We start from the raw sequence: 12,438 nt of genomic DNA, 5'->3' as shown, positions 1-12,438 counted from the left end.
TAGAATAATTATTTTAATAATATTCTACATATATAACCATACTTATTATTTAACGTAGTTAATTTATTAATAATAATATGCTATATTAATTAATTTAAAAACTTAGTCATACATATATAATGTGAAAATATATACATATTCTAAAATAATTCTTAAGATAATTTGAGAAAAAATAAAAGTTATATATTTTTTGAAAAATATCTTAAGTATAGTTTACATTTAAATTTAATTTAATTTTTTATTATCATAATTTTTTAATTGAATTATTGTTTTAATTTGAAAAATAAGAATTGATTATTATTGTTTCAAAAAATATCTTAGCAGTATATGTTTTGAATTTTCATAGCTTCACTAAATTCATGCTCAAACTTTTTTTTTTCTTCATTTTAAATTTTGTTGCTAAACTTGAAAATAAGATTTTACTTAAATTGTATTGAGCTTTGTTGTCAAAATCTTCATAACTAAGTATAAATTTCAGAGGTTAAGGTAATTATTTTACCTTACTCAATGAGTAACTTAAAGTATAATAATTAGTTTAATAAGACAAAAAATTACGAAAAAATAGAACCAGATAGTACCAACAATTAGCCAATATATGAAATTGAATATAAACTCTACCTTAAGAAAATATGAGATATATATATATTACCACTTTATAATTGGCACATAAAAAATATAAAATAAAATTAGCACAAAATTATAGAAACCAATAAACTATGTATTGCTTAGGGAGAATGGAGATTTCATGAATAGTACTAAATATAATCATTATAAATATAAGGATTAGATTAATGAAGAATAACTATACATGGAAAGAAAGTATATATATAACTCAAAATTTGAGATTTCCACACAAATTATAATTGATTCACTAAATAAATGTCTTCTTTATAACATTTGTAACAATTTTTCTTATTCTTTATTGTATTTTCAACAAAATACAACCTCAAGCATCTCGAACCCAATGTTATCATCACTGAAATTTGCAATAAATTAATAAAAATTATAAATACAAATATAACTCAAAGAGATAGGAGATGAAGAGATAAAGAGAAAAGAAAGAATACCTATACTATTTGTACTCGCTCTTTACTCACACATTGATCGTCTATCGACCTCAAGTACATTATTGCAAGAAAGCCACTACCACACTATCAGTGAGATTAGTCAAGTCAAATACAAATTCAATATGTAACGACAACAATTTATAATAATAATAAAAAAGAATGCACACTATTATATTTATGGGGAACAATAAAAGATTAATCAGTGAGAGTAAAATATATGTCATTATATAATATAGGGTAAATACCATTTTAGACCCTATGTTTTGTAAAAGTTACAGATTGGACCCTATATTTTGTTAAATGATAAAATGGACCCTGTATTTTCTAAAATAGTAAAAATAGGACCCTGAGCTTAAATTTTAACAACTTTTTTTTTCAATACAACTAACTTGAAGACAATGCTTAATACGAACAGATACAAAAAATGTAAACAGTTTTGTCATAGCACTTTTAGATCGGATTATAATTAAACTTTATTTTGACAAAAAAATCAATTCAGGGTCCTATTTGTACTATTTTAGAAAATACAGGGTCCATTTTGTCATTTAACAAAACACAGGGTCCAATTAGTAACTTTTGTAAAACAGAGGGTCCAAAATAGTATTTACCGTATAATATATATACTTGAGACATTTAAATTCAGTTAAAAGTATAAAATTAAAGAAAACAAACATCAGAATCTTAAATATCAGTTCAAATATTAATGAGATTTGTTTTATTATTATTTTATTATATATAAATAATATTTTATTATTTTATTAAATAAAAATAAAAAGTCACCCATAAATTTCTCATAAACCAAGAATTTTAGTTATATAGGCACACTTTATATAGAATAGATATGATGCTTAAAAACTAAATTAACCATTGTATATGACTTACACTACACTAAAATTAATTATTATTTATTAACTCTCTTATTTAAATGTTTGATTTCATTTATTTTGTAGATTTCTCAAATAAATTAGCATCATCTACGTATTGTTTATGCAATAGAGAGATAAAAGTTTCACATTCTTTAAAAAGGGCTTAAGTAAGTTTATTTATTTTTTATATATATATATATCAACCATAAATTATATATGATCACAATTTTATTTATGTTTATAATTTGAATTTCTATATTGATAGTATTATTGATTGAAGTATTACGTGTGTCAATCTTAATTTTAATAGCTATCTTCATTGTTATATATTCATAATTTCAATAATAAATAATGCATATAATTTTTATAAATAATTAGAATTATGGTTAGAAAAGAAAAGGTAATGTAGAACTTAACAAGTTTTTAATCTTTGAAAAATTTTCCAAAGGAGTTAGAGAAAATTCACTCTCATTAGTTTCTTCAAGTGAGAAATTTCTCTAAATAATAAGTTAGACTGATACATATGCAAATTATGATACATATATTGGTGGAGTTCTAGATTGATATGTTACAAATATGCAGTTTATGCATCAATTGAATGATGATTATGTTAAGTTTTTTTTTTCTATTTTTGTCCTTCAAATTTAAATTAAATAGTTTTATCAGTTTGATTGTTGTACTTTATTTATTTGAATTTGGGGTTGATCATACACTAAGTAGGAGAAGCTAATACATATATAGGTATGCTTTTGATGGGTATTACCCATGTATGGGTATTTTATTCTTGACCATTAGATCAAATATCTAATGGTTGATATTTATAATCACTAATTAAATATTAAAAAATTAATATTTCCTATTTTGTTATTCTCTATATTCCTAAAATAGATAAAACTATTAATAGAAATAAAAAATTTATAAATGATTTGTTATTTAAAAAATAAAACACACTAAAAAAACTAACCAACTATTTTTTTTAATAAAAATCATTTTAAAGATTAAAAAGAAAAAAGGGTATATTTATCTTTTTATAAAATTTCTTCAAACTAGAATTCTAAATTGCATTACTGAAAACAAAAAAATAATAATTTTAAGCTTTAAACTGTAATACATATAAAATGTATAAGATTTTTTCTAAACCTAAAATTTTTAATTTTATAATAATTAACAATTATTTAGATGTTTTTATTCTTTTAAAATACTTGAGCTTACTAAATCTATAAGAACAAAACCAATGAAGAAAATTTTAACAAAAAAAAATGAAGGAAGAAAAAAGTGTCATAAACATTATTGAATAATGGCAATTGCCAACACAAGAATTTCAGCACAAAAAATTATATTTGACCCCTAGACAAGATTATCATATTCCAATCTTAAAAATATAAATAATGAACAACACCTCATTAGTTATTCTAGGAGAATGATGCATGGTTATATCAAAAAAATCATTGGATGATAATAATATTTCTCTAACAATGATAGTTTAAGTAAGAACTAAGAAGTATTGTAACGTTTTATTTTTAAGAGTATGAATATTATTAAGAAAATTGGATTCTACAATCAAGCTCTTATTCTCCTAATAAAAAAAAATATATTAATATATATGTAAATGATTTTTAGTTTTACAATAATAAATTATTAATAAACTCACAATTTCATAAAATAATAAAGTAGTAATTTTAATTAATTTTTAAAAATAATTTATAAATTTTTTCAAGCTATTAGTTGTAATTATTATTTTCAATTTTATAAAAAATAAATATAATTTTTTTAAAAAAAAATAATTGTTAGAAATTTGCCATAAAAGGTTATTAGATTATTACCTTATTAATTTTTTTTAATTCCCATCAATGGGTATTACTCATTAAGAAGTGTTCCATACATATCAATATATCAATATATATCAATATAAAAATAAGATATAAAATTGTGATGTGTCAGTCTAAAATAACTTAAAATACTTCAATTCTTTACTTTGTTTTCTTTTATTTTTTTAATACTATCAGCACTTAACAAAAGTGGATTTACAGTTCTACTATGGTGTATATATTCTTTATCTATATCGTGTTTTCTTATTTTTAATTTAATTAATAATTAATGATGATTTATTTTACAAAATTATTAATAATTTTTTTTGACAAATACATTAAAATATTAATAATACATTACAATTTTTTATTATTTTTGTATGTGTGTGATTGTGAGTACTATTTTCATTTAAAACTTTTATGATTATTATTATATACTAGTGGAGAAAACAATTATGCACGTGACTTATATAATTAAAACATAATAAATTATTTAAAATTAATTTGATTATAATATATTTTTAAAAAATAATTTATAACATATGACTCATCTTATATGTATATATATATATAAAAAAAAACTTTTTTATTATTCTAAAATAAAAAAAGAAAACTTAAATTTTTGTAAAAATAATATTAAACTAAACTAAATTATTTTTCTATATATATATATTTTTGTAAAACAATACCTCATAATAATTATTGTAAAAACAATTGAATTACCTATTAATTAAGTACCACGCACATTTAATTTTTTCTAGTTGTAAAAGCTTTACGAAATTATGTACACTAATTTTAGTAATTATTTTTAAATTATTATAATACACTTTTAAATTTTCAAATAATTCGTTAATGTAATAATGTACATATGTTAGAAATATTTTTCGAATTTTTAAATTATTTTTCATTTTTTAAAAAAATATACCATTTTGAAAAATATTGAATAAGTTAAAACAACAATAAACTAATTTAATTTGTTCTATTAATATAATGGAAGATGGATAAAGACAACTGTAAAATTTATTTTGTAAGATAAAAAAAAAAATTAGTGACTTTATTACTTAATAGCTCAAATGCAATGCTGTAGAATACTAATTGATTTTGCTACAATTAATTTTTCAAAATAAAATTAAATTGCATAATTTATTTAAACATTTAAATGATTTTTAATAAAATAAATTATTAACGAAACAGTAAGAATTTTATAAATCTTGTATATAAATTTGTAAAAAAAAAGTACAAAAAAACTTAAAATTTTTTTTTAGTATTATTCAAAAAATTTATAGAATTAAAATTTAAATGTGTAGATTAAAGAAAAGAAAAGTATAATCATTATAATATATTTATATATTATAACTAAATATAAATATAATAAATATATATATATATATATCTATGTAAGAGATTATAACTAAAGGATATAACTAAATGTAATAAATTGAATAACTTAAGGGATATTAAGGTAATTTAATTAAGGGAGGCCGAAACTATTTTCTTTTTTATTAAGGTTATAGATTTTCATTAATTCATGTGTTACTTATTAATTTAATTAAGGGAGGCCGAAACTATTTTCCTTTTTATTAAGGTTATAGATTTTCATTAATTCATGTGTAACTTATTTATAACTATATATTGAGTACATACATTATATTTTATTATTACTTTTGCTCAATTTTGAGAATAATCTTAAAAATTAAAATATATCTCTAAAAAATTAGTTGAATTACTTTCATGTACTATTTATAAAAATTTTAGAAAAAATATCTACAATTTTTTTAATGAGAAAAATAATATTTATAATTTGTTCTAACCACTTTAAATTTGTACGATTTAAAAAATATGTTTAACTATTTTAGAATTTTTTTTATTATATATTCTAATTAAAAAGTTTAAAAAATAAATAAAATATTTTTGTATATATATATATATATCTTATAGGTAATTGTCCTTTCTAAGTTCAAAATATAAAATGAAATATCTATGTATATATGTAGTCTAGTAAGTTCCTGTTATTGATGTCACTAAGATGTTATTGTTCAATCGCAATCAACATAATTCATCTTTTTTTTTTTTCCAAAATAGATTTGGGTAACATATTTCTTTTTTTTTTTTTTTTTTTTTGTTCAAGATTCAAAGTTTTTGTTATCTTTACTTTGGAAAAATAAAGAAGATTTGCTATTTTCTACAAAAGAATAGTATATATACCACAAATTTTGTTAGCATGTGGTATTTTATATTTTTTTGTTAGTATGAAAGATTTTTTCTCATTTTCTTTTTAATGTATATTATTGGAATTTAGGTTTTTTTAGTTATTATATTATTGTATTGATAATTTGTTTTATTATATTAAATATATACAACGACTATAAGTGAGATATGTGATGAAAGTGACTTTGAATATAATGATGAGTATAAATGAGATATAGTGATAATAACAACTTTAACTAATTATGAGTGACATACGGTAATGATAACAGTTTTAAAATCGTACGTATGAAGAGTAAACTATATATAAATTTATCAGCAAGTTGAATTTTGGTAAGAAAAGAAAAGGGTAGAGAAAATATAGGAAAAAAAAGTTAAAAATAAAAAATAATAATAAATCTCATATTTGGTATGGAATACAGAAAAACATCCAATCCACAAAAATCTTCATATCAAACTTGAAAATTTGATTTATTTATTTTTGTTGTCTACACTTTTTTTTTCTTATAGTTTCTCTACATTTTTTTTCTCACTAAAATTTAATTTCCAAATATAGTCATATTTGAAGAATTGTATTATGACTTTTTTAAAATTATTGATTTATATTTCTGAGTAAAATAAAAAATATTATATAAAAACTATTAAATTTAAAGTTTGATATAAATTTATAACTTAATTATCACTAAACAAAATATAACTGCACGCGAAGCGCAGTTTGTTTCCTAATTTATTTATAATAACGTGTATGGATAAAGATGATTCATCTAGATGAATGTACGTGATTATAGCTATTGTTAATTCAAAAAAAATTTATAGTGATGTGGACATCAATGTTTGACACGTGACATGAAGGATGACATCACGTAGTTGAGTAGACCCGAGTCATAGCAATCCAACTGGGAGGGGACCCTAGCTCTACACCCAAGTTGACTCTGAGAGCAACGGAATGGAAATTCGGACTTTAATAACTTGAATCCAACTCGTTATCTTTCAGTATTCTATACCATGAAGACATGAAGCAACCTAATACAAGGTTTGGGAACTGAAATTACACGAACCTGCAACCCGGAACCAATCTGGGCACCGTAGGGTTTCCACCCGGTGCCCAAGTTAACATCCTTGACTAGGGTTTCAGTTTCTGAGACTGTCTTATTACAAAGTGGCCAAAACATGCATTAAGACATCGACTTGATAGACCACAGACATATTTGAGGCATCATAATTAGATTCGGAGCAAGTTGATTTTTGAGCACCCGAGGCCCCGAGCACCCAGCCCCTAGGTTGACAATCTATCAATCTGGGCACCTTCCAAGCATCTGATCAAAGATCTGACTTTTGCATTGAATCTGTCTTCATGAAAAATGGGGAAACTCGCTGCTCCAACAAGCGAGGTAGGGAACAAAATACAGCGTAAATTGTTTGTCACGTAACTCGCTCGCATTATCGTGTTAAAGTTATTCAAATACAAGACCGGATTTGTGGTTCCGTCATAGGACGAGACATGCGGGTTTTTGAATCCTGAAGGAAAAGGGGTATTCATAATATCTGGGTGATACGGCTCAAGCTCCTCATTAGAGTCGTATCTAGATGATTTCCCTAATTCCCCCACTTGATATCTCCTGAACTTGTCCTTCAGCTCGTTTATCTGCAATTGAATTGGATCATCTTGCTTTGGACCAAGTTGTTGGCGAAGGTCAGGTTTCTTCTGATTCAAGTGCTCTCGCAGATCTGGTTGGGAGTAATAGCTGGCACATCTCGTTTAACTCATAGACCGCGTTCCACTCATAGAATTTGTCTTTAAGTGGCTCGCGGATTTACTTGTCACCATACTTTCCTGATCATTGGCTCGTTGAGTACTTTCTCCTCTTCGAGTTGATCAGCTATGGGTTCTGGATCGCCTCGAAGTCACACTTGCTTCTTCACGCTCTATTCTTTCTTCCCGGGAGCGGTTTGTCGTATTTCCCCCATCAGGGTACGTACGAGTCCTCGCTCTATGGGTTTGGGAAGAATGTTGGTGATTCCTAGCAGGTGATCTCCGTTCTCCCGGATGAGTTCCAAGATCTTCCTCATTTTAATGAGGGATTTCTCATTCATCAGTTTCTGGTTGCCTCCTTTCTGGTTATTCATCTTGATTCTCAGGGGGTGTCTCATTTTCCCTAGGTTTTTCTTCCTGGGCCTTTTCCTGTCTCCTGGCTCGTGAGCCACGAGGTCTGCCTCGTGGTCTTCTTAGTCCAGGTTCAAGTTGATTTTGAGCGTTCGTCCCCTACGCCGCCCTGGCTGAGGCTGCATCTCGTTCTAACTCAGCGTTTCGACCCTGCGCCTCTTTCAGACGGCGTCTCTCAAGCGGTGGCTTTTCGTTTCATAAGTTCTTTCTCCCACAGATTGGGCACCTCCACGGTTGAGCTCTTCATCCCTCATCCTGGGATTCTGACCATTCCCACGCTGAGTCCTCCTCGAGCGCATTGTCTACGTGCTAGGACCAACGTCACGTTGAGTTCTCTGGGGACGTGTGGTCCTCCTAGACTGCGGATTAGTAGATCTTCTAGAGCCCATGGGCTCTTTTTCAGAACGATGATTACTTTCCTCATGTGGGGTGTTAATATTTTCTGGATTTTCAGCTATAAAGGAGAAGGTTTTTCTTTTAAAAGAAAGGAAGGCTTTCTCTGAGCTTTTTCACAGAGGCTCTCAATGAAAGCAACAAACTGTTAATGCAGATTTTCGTTAACCAAATTTGAGCCTCACGATGGTAATTCAACACAGAAAAAACAAAAGCTATAGAAAAGTAAAAATATGAACACCGTGTTTTTTACGTGGTTTTGCAGTTAAAATTCTGTATAGTACACGAGTCAATCTTATTCAGATTTCTGAGTTTTTAGGGCCTCTTTCATAAGAGTTTTTTTCATCTCTTTTTTGAGATTGTTTGCCACTATTTATAGTTGCATAGTGGCAGTTAATTACAAAGCTAACCAAAATATGATTACAGTCATTATCCCTAAAATTGTGGGATCTGATTACATATTACAAAATGTAAATGCGGTCGCTTTTACTGGATCAAGAATATCGTGTATTAAACACGTCTCTATTGTTGAATCTGGAGATGTCTCGACAAAAACTTGATTGTAGTGATCCCAATGGCGAGCTGGAACCATTCTTCTTTCTGAGGTCGACAAGATACAGTAGAACTTCTATTTAAGAATACTCTATTCAAGAATAACCTCTAATTTGTTATAAAAAAAATGAAGTCCCAATTTGGGCCAGTTATAAATAAGAATAACCTCTATATTGTAATTAGTTATACATTTTTTAAGTCCAGTATTAATAAAATATACATCTATATAAGAATAATTACATCTTAAAAAAATATATACATATATTTTTTAAATTTATTTATGTCGAATTAATAATTTTATTTCAAATTATAATACATGTATAAATATTATATGTACTCGAAAATAATTTTAATATAATATAGTATTAAGAATTGTTTATTGGTATTTTTGTTAAATTGATATTTTTTTATATTTTGATTTTTTTTTAAGTGTAACTCTATTTAGTTATAACCTCTCAATTAGAATATTATTTTCTTGGTCCCAAGTGTATTTTTGGATAGAGGTTCTACTGTATGTCTTACATCGATCGCGGGTATACAGAAATCTTTTGACTTGCCAGGGTTATGAGCCTCGCTCCTGTTAGTTGGATGAAACTATAGGAAGTTTCCTCGTAGCGAGATGGTCATCTCGCATTCTTGTTCTTTGAGTCGATCCGACTTTTACACTTAGTTTGCTTATGCAAGCTAAGGTATGTGTTACTTTTCTCTGGTGCCTCGCTATTTTGCTTCAACAACATATGGTTTCTCGTTAATATACTAAGTGCTAGTTTGTACATTGATTCCTCGCCTAAGATCTTACAGTCAGCGAGTTACAAATATACTCTGATACTTACGCAATTAATGAGTTATTCTATAAAAAGATATTGCACCGATTCACATTCCCTTTACCTTGACACGTGTCCTCCAGCCGAATTTCAGGTATAACAATTTCTTACTGTTATGCAACTTTTTCCTTCTCCTTATTATAAAACTTATAAAAACTTATATCTGGCTTTTAAAAACTATTTCTATTGAAATTCATTATGTAATAAATTCTTAATAAGTGTCAAAATTGTTTTGAAACTATTATGCAACTACTAGCAAACTATTTAAACTTTGCCAATTAATAACAATCTATCAATTATAGCATTTCACCCTGTCAAAATTCTCATAGAGACTTAAACAATTCAACTAATTATGATGTATCTATTTTATTGCTTGATTGTTGCATGTCTTTCAGTTGTGACCATGTTGACCACATTTACTGCACCTGTTCTATTTTTTTATCCCAATCAGCTATAAATCTTCTTTTCCGTGGTCTTCCAGATCGTATTTTTTAGTTTGGTGGCAGAACAAGAATATCTTTTATGTTTTGTGGTACATCCCATGTTGTGTGATTGTGTACCGGATATGTTGATTCGCTGTATATTTCAAGCCATGTTCTTGTCGTGTAATAATGTGAACAGTAAATGTAAACATTTAAGTTCATCTCTTTTATCACAGCAAGCTCATGAGCACACGGTAATTCGTCAATTTGGAATCGGTTGCAACTTCATGTTCTCTCCTTTAGATTGATCACCCATGATCTTGTTATTTCTACCACTTCGAACATGCTCTCGTTTATTGGCTTTACCTGCAAATTAGGTCAATATAATCAATTGTCAAACTGTACAGCAAACTGAAAAACAACTATTAGGAAACTGTAATGCAACTTAAAGTTTAAAGAGATTTTACATTTTCTGTCAATGAGTCCACAAAGTTGTTGACTAGCTTTTTCTCTGCTGTAGGTGTCAAAAATGTTGTGGTTTTCTGTGCTTTTTTCCTGTTTGTGTATGTCCATTATTGTATCAAAGCTCTCAATGACTCCATTTGTGTTGTGATTGGTAGTTCTCTAGCTGCTAAGTTTGTTGCGTTTAGAGATTCGGCAATGTTAGAAGTCATAGTTGAATTTGAATTAGTCAAGAAATGTGATAAGTGTCAAAGGTTTTCATATATACCTCGCGTACCGCCAACAGAACTTAGAATGATGACCTCGCCCTACCCATTTGCTATATGGGGGATCGACCTAATTGCGGCATTACCCACTGGGCGAGGAGGAGCTAAGTATGTGGTGGTAGCAGTTGACTTCTTCACTAAATGGATAGAGGCCGAGCCCCTCGTCTCCATAACCTGCAAGAAAGTCCTTGACTTTGTCGTCAAGAACATTATCTGTAGGTTTGGAATTCCTATGAAGATAGTATCCGATAATGGGACTCAATTTGAAGGCGACTCGTTCACTTAATTCTGCGAGAGGAATAAAATTATCAAAAGCTTCTCGTCAGTATCCAGGCCTCATGCAAATGGACAAGTGGAAGCCGTTAATAAAACCCTAAAGGATACTATCAAGAATAAGTTAGACACTGCCAAAGGCAGATGGGTTAACGAGCTACCTCAGGTGCTCTGGGCCCACAGAACTACCGAGAAAACAGCCACGGGACACACTCCTTTCTCGCTAGCATTTGGCTCGGAAGCAATGCTGCCTGTTAAAGTGAACATATCGACTCACAGAAGAGAGTTTTATAATCAAGAAGAAAACCAGGAACTATTAAAATTGTCCTTGGATCTACTTAAGGAAAAACGATCTGAGTCGCAAATCACCAACGCCGCATACCAACACCGAGTCACAAGATACTTCAACAAAAGAGTCAAGAAAAGATGTGTAAAGGACACATCTTTAACCCTATTCAATTAATAAAAAAGATCACTGGGGGTACGACACGTCTTCAACAATCCTTCCCAAAATGGAAGGACTACTTGAAGTCTTTCTCACTCCTAGTGATGTATTCACCCTTTGATCTTTTCAAGCAAAGTCAGCGCTTGAATTTTTATGCAACTATAGCCTTCCCTCACAAAAGTTGGAGCTTGCTTTATAAAAATTCAACATGACTCTCATGTGCACGATGTTTTTCTTACATCAAAGATCACTAGGGGTACGACACATCTTCAACCCTCTTTCCTTGAAGGGAAGAACTGCTTGAAGTCTATCTCACTCCTAGTGAGTCTTTCACCCTCTGATCTTTTTCAGCAAAGTCATTGCTTGAATTTTTATGCAACTTCAGCCTTCTCTCACCGACGCCGAAGCTTGCCTCATAAAAATTAAACCTGACTCTCGAATGCCTGATGTTTTTAATGCGTGAAAGATCACTGGGGGTAAGACACATTTTCAACCCTCCTTCCTGGAATGGAAGCACAGCTTGAAGTCTGTCTCACTCCTACTGATGTATTCACCCTTTGATCTTTACAAGCAAAGTCATCTCTAGAATTTTTATACAATTTCAGCCTTCTCTCGCAGAAGCTTAAGCTTGCCTCATAAAAATTTAACATGACTCTCGCACGCATGATGCTTTTCACGCGCGAAAGATAAC

General features: G+C 28.5%; 1 long non-coding RNA gene across 1 annotated transcript; it reads right to left on the bottom strand.

Annotated features, from left to right (window-relative positions):
• Positions 1-750: 750 nt before the first annotated feature.
• On the bottom strand, positions 751-1,340 carry LOC115696965 (uncharacterized). The gene is made up of 2 exons (XR_004007845.2): positions 1,068-1,340; positions 751-976 (listed from the first exon to the last, which is right to left on the bottom strand). It is a non-coding gene; the product is annotated as an uncharacterized LOC115696965 (long non-coding RNA).
• Between the last annotated feature and the right edge of the window lie 11,098 nt (positions 1,341-12,438).

The sequence above is a fragment of the Cannabis sativa genome, chromosome X (genome assembly GCF_029168945.1).
Source record: "Cannabis sativa cultivar Pink pepper isolate KNU-18-1 chromosome X, ASM2916894v1, whole genome shotgun sequence".
Taxonomy (NCBI): domain Eukaryota; kingdom Viridiplantae; phylum Streptophyta; class Magnoliopsida; order Rosales; family Cannabaceae; genus Cannabis; species Cannabis sativa.
This window is presented reverse-complemented; position numbering and strand designations above follow the sequence as displayed.